Source organism: Myxocyprinus asiaticus, chromosome 6, assembly GCF_019703515.2.
Source record: "Myxocyprinus asiaticus isolate MX2 ecotype Aquarium Trade chromosome 6, UBuf_Myxa_2, whole genome shotgun sequence".
NCBI lineage: Eukaryota > Metazoa > Chordata > Actinopteri > Cypriniformes > Catostomidae > Myxocyprinus > Myxocyprinus asiaticus.
The window spans coordinates 3,728,721-3,743,761 of NC_059349.1; the positions used below are offsets into that span (position 1 = coordinate 3,728,721).

General features: G+C 42.7%; 1 protein-coding gene across 1 annotated transcript in view; it reads left to right on the forward strand.

The window, feature by feature from the left end:
• The window catches only part of LOC127442946 (gastrula zinc finger protein XlCGF7.1-like), an 898,889-nt gene that overhangs the window by 748,457 nt on the left and 135,391 nt on the right, over positions 1 to 15,041 (forward strand). The gene's annotated exons all lie outside the window — the stretch shown is intronic.

Here is a 15,041-nt window from a genome sequence, read left to right on the forward strand (position 1 = left end):
TTGCATTCTGTACATTAACAAATGTGAGGCTGGCAGCACTTCTACTATTTGAAGAAACTTGATTCCTGTCATTTTAATGATCATGACAATGTTCTACAAATGGTATATTGAGGTTGTACTTCGCTTTTCCATTTGCTGTTGGTATGGAAACCTAAAGATTAAACACGAATTAAATGGTTTTTAATCAATATAGAAAATGTACAGGGGCAAACAAATTCCAGACACTATTGGAATAACAGTATATACCTGAACACCATGCTACTGATTCAAGGGGCAATGCCCACTAAGAAAGAGGGGAAAAACAGTAACCATCTAATGTTTAGATGGTGTAACAATGACACTAGCCACCCCTATTAGTGAAACATTGTGCATAAACTTTCGTTAACACAGTGTGAAGGGAGAGAAGACAGAATGGTCACCGACCGACAATGTAATGTAATGCCACTAGCCAGCAGGGCAGAGAAGCATTGAAACAAAATTCCTCTTCACAACATAATCGGCAGAGAGAGAACAACATGGTCATGAGACCAATGGTCAGTACAAACAAGGACACTAGTCAAACAGGACAGTGAAAATAAGCAACTTTTCCAGCACTGGTCCAGTGTGAGCCAGGGCTATGAACTAGCCAACTGGGGCCAATAGCCTCGGATCTCGATCCACAAGACCAAAATTGATCTGCATTCCCACCATCGGGCCAACAGCCCCACAGCGTTGCCCTAAAACCTGCCCTTAATATGCGCCCTGGTGCCAACGTCACCACCCACCCATTTCACAAGCAAGAGGAAAGCTCAAGCTAAGGTATCAGACTCTGAAGACTAGCTAGTTCCTTCCAAATGAACACAGACTTGTACTGAGCCCGAAGTTTGTATTTTTCTTGAACATGTACCTTTGTGCGCTGGATACACTACTTGGCAAGTTCTGCGACAAAATACTTAAGGACATATTTGTTTTGCCAGATGTTGTCGATCTAACTTTGCACTGTTAAGGTAAGCTGGTAGCTAGATAAGAAAAATTGGGAAATTTGTATCTTGGTCCTGACCCTCTGACCTGACTCAGCTAAACTCCACCTTTGAAAAAAGGGTGTTTGCTCACGACAAAACACCCAGAGGATTACCCATTGCTATAGCAGCAACATACACTTTAAGCGCGGATGGAGAGAGTCCTTCATCCAAATGCCGTGCAAAAAGCAGAGCACCATCTGCACAGGGCAACACGCTGGGTCCTCATCGTGGGAGAAACACCAGTCAGTGAAAAGCCGCCACTTTAAAGCATACCACTTATAGGCAGGTTCTGGCCTGTAGTATGATTTAGAACAGTGTTTCTCAATCCTTTCCTGGAGTACCACTAACGACACAATTTAGTATTTCTCCCTTATTTGACACTCAGTTAAGGAGGAGCATTTGGGACATTGCATTTGTGCCATTTTGGGCAGTTGGGCCACTACGGTGCATCCAGCAATAATGTTTTCCTGTCTTCCCGAAACTTGCACAGCACTTGGTGTAGCAAACAGACAGGAGCAAATGCATAATTGCATTTCGCTGGCCATTTGTAAACTTTTGCATCCAAGCCCGATGGAGTCTGAGTCATGGAGTACCAGAGGCGATGGTGCATGGTCTCTGGGGTGGCAAACAGGTCCACCTCGGCTTCCCAGAATATCTCCCAAGTCTTCTAAACTGTCTGAGGATCAAGTCACTATTCCCGGGGACATGCGTCTAAGGTATCGATAGATGTTTTTCACTCCAGAGAAGTCTGCGTACCAGAGCCAAAATCAGGCGTGACCGAACTCCACCCTTGGTGATTTGTGTGCGCCACATCAGCAGTGTTGTCTGTATGGATCAGAATTTAAAAACCCTGCATGTCTGACAGAAAAGAGGACTGCAAGCAGTTCTAAGTGATTTATGTGTTTCTAGTTTGCGCATTTGTCCAGAACGACCATCACACAGAGCTCCCTAACCTATGTTGGACACATCCATCGTGATGGCCTGACACATAGCCTGTGGCGAGTGGCTATTTGCACTTGAAAGTATGCATTTTTTAGATCGATCAACACAAACCAGTCCAATAGACGGACATGAGACAAAATCTGTCTCTAAGACATTCTGAGTGTCTGATTCAAGCATCTCGAGTCCAGTATGAAGACCAGAAAACAGCAGCTGTAAAAGCCTTCTGTACATCACACACTGGTATGCTCTATCACATCTTTGGAAAAAAGACAATGTTCCTCTGAGTGTTAAATCTGCACGCACCACACGGTGGAGGACAGAATCTTGCCGAAGAGAGGCGGCTGCCTTGCAAACTGAAGCACATAGCCATTCTCGACTGTGCTCCGTACCCAGCTGGAGACCTCCGGGAGGCCATTGCATGCATCAATGTAGCGGGCCAGAGGGCACAAGGGCTAATTTTTTACCATGTGCGTCTGAACGGTACCTTCCGCTCAGCGCAACCGAGTAGGTTAAAGTTAGATTTTTGCTAATTTTTCATGTATATGTGTGCCTGAACACTGGACAGTGTCAGAACACTCTAATGGCTGGCTGACTCTCCGCCTTCTTGGGGAGGGGTTCTGTAGTTGTGATTTCACTCTGCTGGATGTTGCCCCACTAAAGAACGTGAGTAAGCTGTCTGCACTAGAGAGCCATCTTGCCTCGGCAAGATGTGCTTGTAGGCCAGCGACTGCTTCTTAGCTGCCTGGAACTTTTTGGTAAAAGCACTCATAGAATCACCAAAGAGTCTCTGCTGCAACACTGAGCATTGAGCAGAACAGTTTTGTCCTTATTGCAAATCTCTGTCAAAATAAGCCATAGCTGATGTTATACAGACACCAGATTCTATAGACACTTTTTATAGACTGCCAATGGCTCGAGCAATAATCTTGGTGGTCTGGAGCATCTCTTTAAAGGACTAAGGGTCTGGGCTACTTTTGTCCATGTCCTAAGGTAATTTAGCTTGGCAGGCCTGCATGACCGCCATGGTGCGCAGAGCCAAAGCAGCATAGCCCACCACAGCATAAGCCTTACCCACAAGTGAAGACGTAAGCCTGCATGGCTTGAATGGATGTACCGGCTTGGCTTTCCACATCAGTGCAGAGAAGGGGCACAAGTGGGCCACAACTTCCTCTTTAACTGGGGGAAGTTCAGTAAAGCCTCTTTGGGTGGCAAGATCAAGCAATGTGAAGGCTAATGCATTGGAGACATGTGTTCTCGCCGAAAAGGGAGCACATCATGTCTTGACCAACTGGTTGTGCAGCTCTGGAAAGAATGGCACCGGAAGGCTGGACACAGTCGCGGCAGTTCGATAGGATGCACTTATCGAGTGGAGAACGCTCTGGCGCATCTAGAGTTGGCCATTCAATCACCCGGACGAGAACCTCCATCAATTCAGCATCAGAGGCAGCTTTTGCATGGCAAATCCTCCTCAAACTTTCCTCATTCTAAATCCCAAACACACACAAAAAAGCATAAACAAAACAAAACCAAAACTGGGATGACAGAATCCTGAAACTAAAGGGTAAACAAAAAACAGAAAGAGGTTGCAATAACAGTGTAGGTCAAAAGAGAACGGCTGCAGTGGTGAGGACGTGCATCTCCAGGGGTCCAGCAGCGGCCAGGACGGGTGCCTCCGGGAATCCAGCAGTGGCCAGGGCAGGCACCTCTAGCAGGTTTGGCCATCTCAGGGAAGGTAACCAGGGCCCACCACCTCCTTTTACGTCTTGACTGGCAAACTGCCAGGATGGGACCCTCTGAATCCAAGGCATCAAGGATGGGCATCTCTGCACTGGGCAATGACTGGGAGATGGGAAGCTCAGAAATGGGGCCCCATTCCCCATGAAGGAGCTCCATTTCTTTAAAATGGCAGATATCATCACAACCTCCCAGTATGTCCAAGTGTTCAGGTCACTCAGCTCCACCCAAAAACAGGAAAAGGAAATACTAAAACTGAAAATAATAAACTGACTAAAACCAAAACAGGAGAACAGTAATGCAAACTGACAAGCCCGGAGTCTGAGAACACGGCAACACAAGAGGAATTTGAGAAACAAACCAGCACAGGACAGAGCACAAGGAGGGAATATAAATAGGGAGAAATCAAGAGGCAAACGAGGAGGGCAGGTGTAACAACTGAACAGGTAATCAGGGAAATGAGGGGGTGGGGCCAGGGAATGAGACAGAGAACAAAAACAGGTAGGGAAGAGAAACAGATGGTAGACAAACACACATACACACACAGAGAAAAAGCATAAACAAAACCAAAACTGGGATGATAGAATCCTGCTACTAAAGTGTAAAAATATTGACCGACTAGTTGGGATGAGATTATTGATCGGCACCTTATTTTATCAATATATTTTTGAGGCATCGATAAAATCAAATTAGCTGACATTTAACTTAGAAGCCCAATTTGCATGTTTTCCAATACACTCAGTTGGCCTCTGTTTAACAGTCTGGCATTATAGCATTGGAAGACAACAAGAGGGCGATATACCATTTACTGAAGTACACACACACACATAGGATGAGCTGAAGCTGCGCAGGAGATCAAGAATCTTCAAGAATGAAAAAGTTGACGATGAGTTTGCAGGTTAGTTAAACGGTTGCAATTACGCACACTGAGCGATTAGAAATGGCTATGTTTATTATGCAATTTCTCTGTATTTAGCCTTGAATAGGTCTTTCATTCAAGCTGTCTAACTACAAAATGACATACATATAACTCAAAGTACATTGTGTAGGCTCTATGAAAGATGCATGGTCACAATAGATCATCCAGTGATGGCTAGAGTAAATAATCTTTGTCCAGTGATATAATGATTTGGTTCGAATTTAATGGAAAATTATGCGTGTTGCCCTCCGTGGCACTGCAGAATGTTGATGCTGAGCGTTGGCGTCGTGTGTACAATTTGTAGAAAATAAATCATTGATTCTAATTTTAAAACGCGCCATGTCGTCTGCCAGATGCATCTGGTGTGCAACCCCCTTTAATTTACCCTGTCGCTCACACTTTATTAAAGTTGTGTTAATAAATATGTCTGCAGAGACAAAGACTATTGTGCAATGATCAGCCTTATTTATATCTGAAAAAATCCCGATACATATCGATAATCATCGGGAAAATCTTCAGATTATAGATGTGTGAAGAAGGCATTGATCCCAATCCTACCGACTAGTGATTACATTGTCAACTAGCAACATCAGAACAGTTTAGTCGACTAGTCTCGCAGATCCCTACTTGTAACCTCAGGATATGTATCCCGAGGTTGAGATAGGGAAACAAGGATATGACAGTCCACCTCTTGCTACATATTGACCTTTTCTGACCAAGCTATCCTAAATGAACCAAAGGGATGGGCCCAGATGATCCTCTTATGGTGTGTCACAAAGCCCTAGCAATCAGCTCTTACTTTATTCACCGAAAAGGCTTGGGGTCTCTAGTTGTCAGCTTGTGCTGCATTAGCCAAAGCCCTCTGGGTCCCCAGTGATGAGCTCACACTGTACTTGCCAGGGGTCCGGCAGCCCAAGTGCACGACTTGCACAGTAGGCAAGGGTCCTGGTGTTCATCTTCCTTTGCCATTCCTGAGGCTTTGGACACCTCTGGTAGTCTGAGGCCCTGGAAAACTGTCTGCTTTCTTGATCTTGATCAGTACCACGGTATAGTAAAGTTATCAGACGGTAATACCGTAGCACTAGATATAATCTGGTATTAAATAACAATCATCATCATATACCATAGTATTTACAAGGTACTTCAAGTTACTTCAAAGGATATTATGTATTACCACAATACAGTATATGTCCTAAAAACATGGTATTACATGTATTATATTTATATATGAGTAGAAATAGAAGTAAAAAAACACAATTAAAAAAACACAATTTACAACACAATAAAATACACAATAAAATAGAAGAAATATACTGTATGTACAAAGTATGCATATGAATATGAAATAGTGCATAATGACAGGTGTAGAGGTGATAGTAGCAACACTTTGACTGGCAATATGTACATGTGCAAGGTAAAGTGCAATTGTGCAGTAATGTTGACCTGCAACAGGCTAATGTTATAGAGGTGATGTTGTAGATGTATAATAATGATAATATAATAATATGATAATGTAGAGTGCATATTTCTTCAAGTGTGTGGTGTTGAATAGTGAACCTAGTCCTGGTGCTGTCCTTGGTTCAGGACTCAGATGGCCTGGGGAAAGAAGCTCCTTCTCATTCTCTCTGTTTTGGCCATCAGGGAGTGGAAGCGTTTCCCTGACCACAACAAAGAGAAGAGTCCATTATTAGGATGGCTGAGGTCTTTCATGATCTTCCTGGCTTTGGTCCAGCATCGTTTGCTGTAGATGGACTGCAGGTCAGGGAGTTTGATGTTGGTGATTCGCTCAGCTGATCACACCACTCTTTGTAGAGCCAGTCTATCTTGTTTTGTGCAGTTTCCAAACCAGGCTGTGATGTTTCCTGACAGGATGCTCTCAATTGTGCAGGTGTAAAGGTTTTTTAGGACCATAGAGGGCAGTTTAAAGTCCTTTAAGCACCTGAGGTGGTAAAGACGCTGACAGGACTTCTTCACCATGGTGTTAATGTGGCAGGTCCATGACAGATCGTGTGAGATGTGTATGCCAAGATAACGGAAACTGTCCACTCTCTCCACTGTGGCCCCGTTGATCATAATGGGGTAATTTCCTCACCTGCTTTGTGCTGAAGTCCACTATCAGCTCCTTTGTCTTGCTGACATTCAAAAGGAGGTTGTTCTCCTGGCACCAATCCAGGCCTTTGATCTCCTGCAGATAGGCCCTCTCATCGTTATCAGAGATCAGGCCCACCACAACAGTGTCGTCAGCAAACTTGACAATGGTGGTGGATTTGGAAGTGGCCACACAGCCTTAAGTGTACAATGAGTACAGCAGGGGGCTTAAAACACAACCCTGGGGGGCTCCAGTGCTGAGGGTGAGGGGGGTGAGACATGTCTGCCCACCCTTACATTTTATGTTCTGTCAGTCAGGAAGTTGGAGATCCACTGATGCAGAGATGGTCTAAATCCTAGGTCCTCCAACTTGGTGGTGAGTTTAGAGGGGATTATAGTATTAAAAGCTGAACTGTAATCAACAAACAGCATTTTAATATAATTTCCCTTCCTCTTGTCCAGATGATCTAGGACTGTGTGGAGGAGATGTGTGATGGCATCAACCGTTGAGTGATTTGGATGGTAAGCGAACTGTAAGGGATCCAGGGTGTCAGGTAGTGAGGAGGTGATGAAGTCTCTGACCAGACTTTCAAAGCACTTCATCACAATTGAGGTCAGTGCTACAGGATGATAGTCATTAAGGCAGGAAGGATGGGGTTTCTTCGGGACAGGAACAATGATGGACTGTTTAAAGCAGGTTGGAAATACCGACTGTTCCAGTGAGAGGTTGAATATCTCTGTAAACACCGGTGCTAACTGGTCAGTGCAGACTCTGAGGACCCGACATGAGATTCCATCTGGTCCTGCTGCCTTCCTGATGTTCACTCTCCGGAAAGCCTTTCTCACGTTGCACTCTGTGATGATGAACGTGTTTCCAGCATTAATGCTCTCCGCATACAAGCAGCCATTATCACTATTGGCGCTGTCAGCACCGTTAGCGCAGTAAACTGCAGCCCCGAAGCGAACGTAAAAAGTGTTCAGCTCGTCTGTGAGAGAAGCATCAGCGTTCACGATTTCGGGGGATGGTGTTTTATAGTCCGTTATCATTCTCAGTCCCTGCCACAGTCTTCTAGAGCCACCCTGTTGAAACTGTGACTCCAATTTCTTCCTGTAGTGCCGCTTTGCCTCCCTCACCGCTCTGCGTATGTTGTAAGATGTGATTTTGTAATTGTCCATGTTCCCAGTGGTGAGCCCCGCTTTATAGGCAGCGGTGCGGGATGACAGAGCATCGCGGATGGATTTATCCACCCACGGCTTCTGGTTGGGAAACATCCTGATGGTGGTTTTGCCGACTGTATCATCTACCAGTTTCCCGATCAGTCCCATGACTGCTTCTGTAAACACGTTGATGTCATCAGAGATGTGCCGGAACATGCCCCAATCTACGTCATCTAGAGCGTCTTGCAGAGTGGCCACTGATTGATCTGTTCACCGCGCGACCTCCCTCTGAACCGGAGCTTCTTGTTTCAGCCTTTGTTTGTATTTAGGTATGAGGTAGATGGCAACATGGTCCGATTTCCCAAATGGTGGTAGAGACTGTGCTTTGTAGCCTTCTTTAAATGGGGTGTAACAATGATCTAGAGTCCTGTTGCCTCTAGTAGGGCAGGTAATGTGTTGGTGGAAGTTTGGCGCTGTGCGTTTTAGGTTGGCGCTGTTAAATGAGTGCAGCATCCCAGTGATGAGTCTGATGCACAATAAGAGCCTCATGTAGTTCACATAAGGCAGTGTCCATGTCCGCCTGAGGTGGTATATAAACGGCACTTACTATGTTCGAGGTGAATTCTCGAGGAAGGTAGAAAGGGCGACATTTGATGGTCAGAAGCTCCAGGTTGGGTGTGCAGGAACATGTGAGAGGAACAATGCTCGTGCTGTCGCACCAGCTGTTGTTAACCATCAGACATAAACCCCCTCCCCTTGACTTCACTGACTCCATTGTTCTGTCCACGTGAAAAACCGAAAAGAACTCGGCCGGCTGGATGGCGTGGTCCGGAATCGCTGGGTTCAGCCATGTCTCAGTGAAGCAGAGGAGGTTGCAGACTCTAAGGTCCCTTTGGATCTTAACCCTGGCCCTGAGGTTGTCCAGCTTGTTCTCCAGTGACTGAATGTTGGCTAGCAGAATACTAGGCAAAGGAGCATGGTGTGCACGAGTCCTCAGTCTGTTCCTGACGCCGGCTCATTTCCCTCGGAGCCGCCATTTCGGGTCGCTTCCTTTGTTCTTCCTTAGAATCTCGCTTGGCCAGCATGGGTCCAGTGTTAAAAACGACGATGTGTGAGTAAGTTGTAGACCAATAGAGATAAGAGTATGTCTGTCGTAATTGATAGTAACCATGGTGAGAAGTAAGAAAGATTAAAATAACTTAAAGTGCAAGAGAAAAAAAGCAGAAAAAAGCAAACTGTGGTCGGAGCAGTCGAGATGGCAGCCGACCTCACCGGCACCATCGGTTGATCTCTGATGGTATTACCATGGCACCATGTCCAAAAAATATGGTATTAACATGGCACCATGTCCGAAAAAACAGTAATACCATGGTACAATTTCCAAGAAACATGGGAATACTATGATACTTTTTGTAGCCATTATAAAAGGCTTTGACACCAAACTAATGTTTTAAAAATGTTTTTGAATGGGTTTAAATCTGGTACGAAGCACAGCCAAACATGAACTCTTTTTTTTATACCCTAAAAGGGCAGTGTATCCTGGGGGATACAAACAGCAAAATTTTAAATGAAAACAATATTTTAAAGAAAAACATGAAAATGTATTATTTGGGACCTAATGTGTCAGAAAACGTTTTGTTTTTATGGTCTTGCCCTCTTTAGGGTTAATTCAGTTTTTCAACATCTGCTTATGCTTGTTGTGCCACAGTAACATTACATTTTCTTTTTCTTTTCACTTTAAATGTGCCCCTAAAAATTTTAACTTGGGGGCACAAGTACTCCTAAACAAAATTGTTAGCATAGAGCCCTGTTCCATCATAAGCCAACATGTCATCAGTTTTTTTACATCTGTCATGAGAAGATTTGGTAATCCTCTGACAATTGTGTTAGAAAATGCATGCCAGTTCACAAAGGCAGATTTCTCAGCATTCCTGAAAATGCATGACATTCAATACATACATACTTCTGTGTACCATCCTGCCACTAACGGAGCCATCGAGCACGCTTCCACTGTGTACTGAAAAGTTGTATTTAGTCTGCTATTCTGGATGGAAAACTGTAATTCTACAGTCACGAAATTCCTTCAAGTCTGTCACACACATTCTGCCTCCTTTCAAGTTGCTTCATGGCAGAAAAATGCACACTCGTCTTAACACCCTCTCTCCTCGAACCGTGAGCAAGGATGCTCATGCCGTGAGACAGAGAGTTTCCTCTCACCAAAGGAAAATAAAGATTTACATTGATTCCAGGCGTGGAGCTCACACTCCTCACTTCAAGCAGGGAGATTGGGTTTTCGCATTCCAACACGTTACAAAAGCAAACCTAAGAATTTCACCCAAGATCATGAGCAAAGTTGGTCCTTGCATGTACCTGTTAGCCGATGGAAAGAAGTGGCAACGCTTCTCATCTCACACATTCCAGCGCACCTTCTGCGGATGTTTCTGACAAGGAACCTCTGGAAATATCTGTTCAGTTTACTCCTGCTCTTGCACCTGAAGCTCCTCATTCCACTCCAGCCCATTTGAGAAAACCTCCTTGTTAGCTTGAGGACTATGTTACATAGCCGCTAAACTTTTAAGTATGAGTAAATTTGAGTTGCCTAATTGCTGTTCTAAGGTAGGTTAATTGTCTCATTCATGTAATCACTGCTGTTGTCGTAATTACACTTCTGTTGCCTCATTTAGATCTAGTCCACTATTGCTATTATTAATTAAGAATTATGTACACTTCTCTGTTTTCATTAGGGGTTCAAGCCCGTAGGGCTTGTTTCAAGGAGCACAATACGATGATACTTGAACAAAAATTAGCTGCATGGTCGAGTTGCCAGAAAGAAGCCTTTACTGCACCAATGCCACAAAAAAGCCCGGTTACAATATGCCCGACAACACCTTGACATGCCTCACAGCTTCTGGCACACTGTAATTTGGAGTGATGAGACCAAAATAGAGCTTTATGGTCACAACCATAAGCGCTATGTTTGGAGAGGGGTCAACAAGGCCTATAGTGAAAAGAATACCATCCTCACTGTGAAGCATGGTGGTGGCTCACTGATGTTTTGGGGGGTGTGAGCTCTAAAGGCATGGGGAATCTTGTGAAAATTGATGGCAAGATGAATGCAGCATGTTATCAGAAAATATTGGCAGATAATTTGTATTCTTCTCCATGAAAGCTGTGCATGGGATGCTCTTAGACTTACATTTTACATTTGGCAGATGTTTTTATCCAAAGCAACTTACAGTGCCCTTATTACAGGGACAATCCCCCTGGAGCAACCTGGAGATAAGTGCCTTGCTCAAGGATACAATGGTGGTGGCTGTGGGGATCAAACCAACAACCTTCTGCTTACCAGTTCAGTGCTTTAGTCCACTACACCACCATCACTCCAGCTCCAACACGACAATGCATGACAATGACCTTAAGCACAAGGCCAAGTTGACCCTCCAGTGGTTACAGCAGAAAAAGGTGAAGGTTCTGGAGTGGCCATCATAGTCTCCTGACCTTAAAATCTTTGAGCCATTCTGGGGAGATCTCAAACGTGCGGTTCATGCAAGACGACCAAAGACTTTGCATGACCTGGAGGCATTTTGCCAAGACGAATGGGCAGTTATACTACCTGCAAGAATTTGGGACCTCATAGACAACTATTACAAAAGACTGCACACTGTCATTGATGTTAAAGGGGGAAATGCACAGTATTAAGAACTAAGGGTATGCAGACTTTTGAACCGGGGTCATTTCATTTTTTTCATTGTTGCCATGTTTTGTTTTATGATTATGCCATTCTGTTATAACCTACAGTTGAATATGAATCTCATAAGAAATAAAAGAAATGTGTTTTGCCTGCTCACTCATGTTTTCTTTAAAAATGGTACATATATTACCAATTTTCCAAGGGTATGCAAACTTTTGAGCACAACTGTATATTATTTGGAAAGATAATTTTTTCAATGTTTTGTCTGCATAATGATCCAAAATGCTTTAAACAACCCATTGAAGAAACTGTTAGTCTGTCCCTCACACTCTCATTTTCATCTTGTCAAAACCCACCACTGTGAATAAGGTCCATGTTTGCTTGGCCCCCGATGATTGCCACTTGCGTCTATATTTGTTATTATTCTTCTGCTCTAAAACTGATTGTGCAGACCAAATCGTAAGGCCTAGAGACTTGAAACTTTGGGAAATGGTAGTAATCCGGCTGGCAAGCCAAATGCATGGACTCACCCCGATCAGCCAAAGGGGGCTGCTACAGTGAACAAAACAACAAAACAAACTTTACATGTTGGGCCATAACTCTTGAACTGTAAGTTCTAGGAACAAAATTAATTTTTCCTGTGATTCCTTGCAGCATGTTGAATCTTTTGGAATACCTTCACATTTTTGCGCCACCCTTTCGTTTTTTCACTATTTTGGATTGTTTTAATTTTTTTTTAAATGAACTAGTCCTAGGCTGTTCACCCGATTGGAACCAAACCAGTGCAGAAAGATTCAGCAGAGACCCAGTATGAAAATTTATCAAAGGAATTTTGAACTTTCGATTCATCATCAAATGGTAAGCCAAAACATACATAGTGGGCATAGCCGCTTTTACTAAAATGGTTATAACTCATGAACGGAATGAGATTTTACAACCAAATTTGGTACACATATGCATGGGGTCATTCTGAGGACACACACGAAATAAATAGCGCACCTCTGCCTCTTGGTGGCGCTATAATAATTAAAATTAAAAGAATGTCTCTAACTATGGAACCCTTGGTCCAATCAACTTGAAATTTTGCATGTAGTGTCTTTGTCCAAGGTGCCATCAAGGACAGTCTCATCTCATCTTGAAAAACATGGCCGATATCAGCCAATCAACTTTTAGCAGGTATTAGATAGGGTTAGAAAAGGCAGACATGGTAGGCCTATTTGTCTCTTGGCCCAAGAGGTCTGTGCAAAATTTGAAAAACATTGTCCACCGGGAGGTGCTATCATGTTTTCATATGTGTAAATCATTGTATATACCACTGTGTTTCACTCAGACACACATCATTCATACCATATGATGGATTTCCTAATTCTGAACAACTTTTCTTCTAGAAGCATTGGTGTGAATCAAATTGTTTGTTAAATATTTAAGATTATTTTAAAAAAACTACTTTTTCAAACTAGTCCTAGGCTGTTCGCCTATTCGAAACCAAACCAGTACAGAAAGATTCTCTGGAGTCCCAATATTAATAATTATCAAAAAAAGTTTGAACTTTCGATTCATCGTAGCAAAGGTATGCCAAAACTTACGTAGCGTGTGAGGCCACTTTAATGAAAATGGTTATAACTCTTGAACGAAATGAGATATTATCACCAAATTTGGTGCACTTATGTATGAGGTCATTCTAAGGACACTCAAAAAACTGCACACCTCTGGCTCTTGGTGGTGCTATAATAATTAAAATCGTATATAAGTGGCTCTAACTAAGGAACCATTGGTCCGATAGACCTGTAATTGTGAATGCAGTGACTTTGTCCAAGGTGTCATCAAGTTCAATCAGGATAGTTGCATATCTCAAAAAACATGGCTGCCATCAACCAATCAACTTTCAGCAGCTTTTAGACATGGTTAACAAAGGCCGATCGGAACAAAATGCGGTGGACATATTTGACTCTTGACCATAGAGGTCTGTGCAAAATGTGAAAAAAGGCCACCGGGAGGCACTATCACATTTTATATGCGTTTAAATTGCTGAATATTATGAGGTGTGTCACACAGACACACGTTAGACATACTGTATCATATGATAGATTAGTGATGGGTCGTTCATGAACGATTTGTTTATTTTGAACAAATCTTTTATGTGACTCAGAAGAACGAGTAGTCTCAGAGAGTGATTCGTTCATTTTGTGTTGACCACGCATGTGCATTGCGCAATCTCCGTTCATTTTTTTTTTTATGTGAAAACCGCACAGGCACTGTACAGGAAACAGAAATGATTAGTTCACCTTTCAACTCTTTTGGTCTGTGTCATTCGTTCTTTTGTCACTTGACAACCGTATACGCTATGCATTGCACACACAGGAAACAGAAATGATTAGTTCACCTCTTGAGTCTTCTGGTCTGAGTCGTTCATTCATTTGTCACTGGACAGCCATATACGCTATGCACATACGGCTGTCACATGACAAAAGAACGAACGACTCAGACAAGAAGATTCAATCCAGAGGTGAACTAATCATTTGTTTCTCATAATTTGTCCTTAGCTGCATTGTACATTTTTCCTTATTGGGACTATAATCAAAGTTTGCGTAAGTAGACGTGTTGATGGGATTTGGCTATTGAAAATGTAACATTTTAATTTAATTCTGCTCAAATGAATGAAATGAACTAAATGACTTGAAAAAAGATTTGTTCATTTTGCTGAACGAGACTCAAAGAATCAAGTCAGTAAAATGATCCGATCTTCCCATCACTATGATGCACAACTTTGCCTCACAACTTTGCCTCAAGGACCATGTGTCAATAAAATTGTTTGTTAAATATTTTGAGATTATTTAAAAAACCTACTTTTGCAAACTAGTCCTAGGTTTTTTACATGAGATCAACAAAACCTGTACAGGAAGAATCTTTGGACAGCCTAGATCAATAATGTGATCATCAAGGTTTATGAGAACAGTCTCATATCTTGAAAAACATCAATCAAATTTTAGCAGCTTTTTATAGGGTTAAATAAGGCAGATTGGAACAAAACCTGGTAGGCCTATTTGTCTCTTGGCCCAAGAGGTCTGTGCAAATTTAAAAAAAAAAAAATTAATTGCCCACCAGGAGGTGCTATCTTGTTTTACGTGTGTGTGAATCATTTTATATACTGCTGTGTTTCACAAAGAAACACGTTATTCATACCATATTATAGATCTCCTCAGTCTGAATAACTTTGCCTCAAGAACCATTGGTGTGAAACAAATTGTTTGTTAAATATTTGAGATTATTTAAAAAAAAATAATACTTTTTCGAACTAGTCCTAGGCCATTCGCCCGATCGGAACCAAACCACTGCAGAAAGAATCTCTGGAGTCCTAATATCAATAATTATAAAAAAAAAGTTGGAACTTTGCAACTGCACTGTTGCAACAAAATGCCAAAACGTATGGAGTGGGCATGGACACTTTTCCTTGAAAGGTCAAAACTCTTGAATGGAATGAGATATCATCACCAAATTTAAAACACAT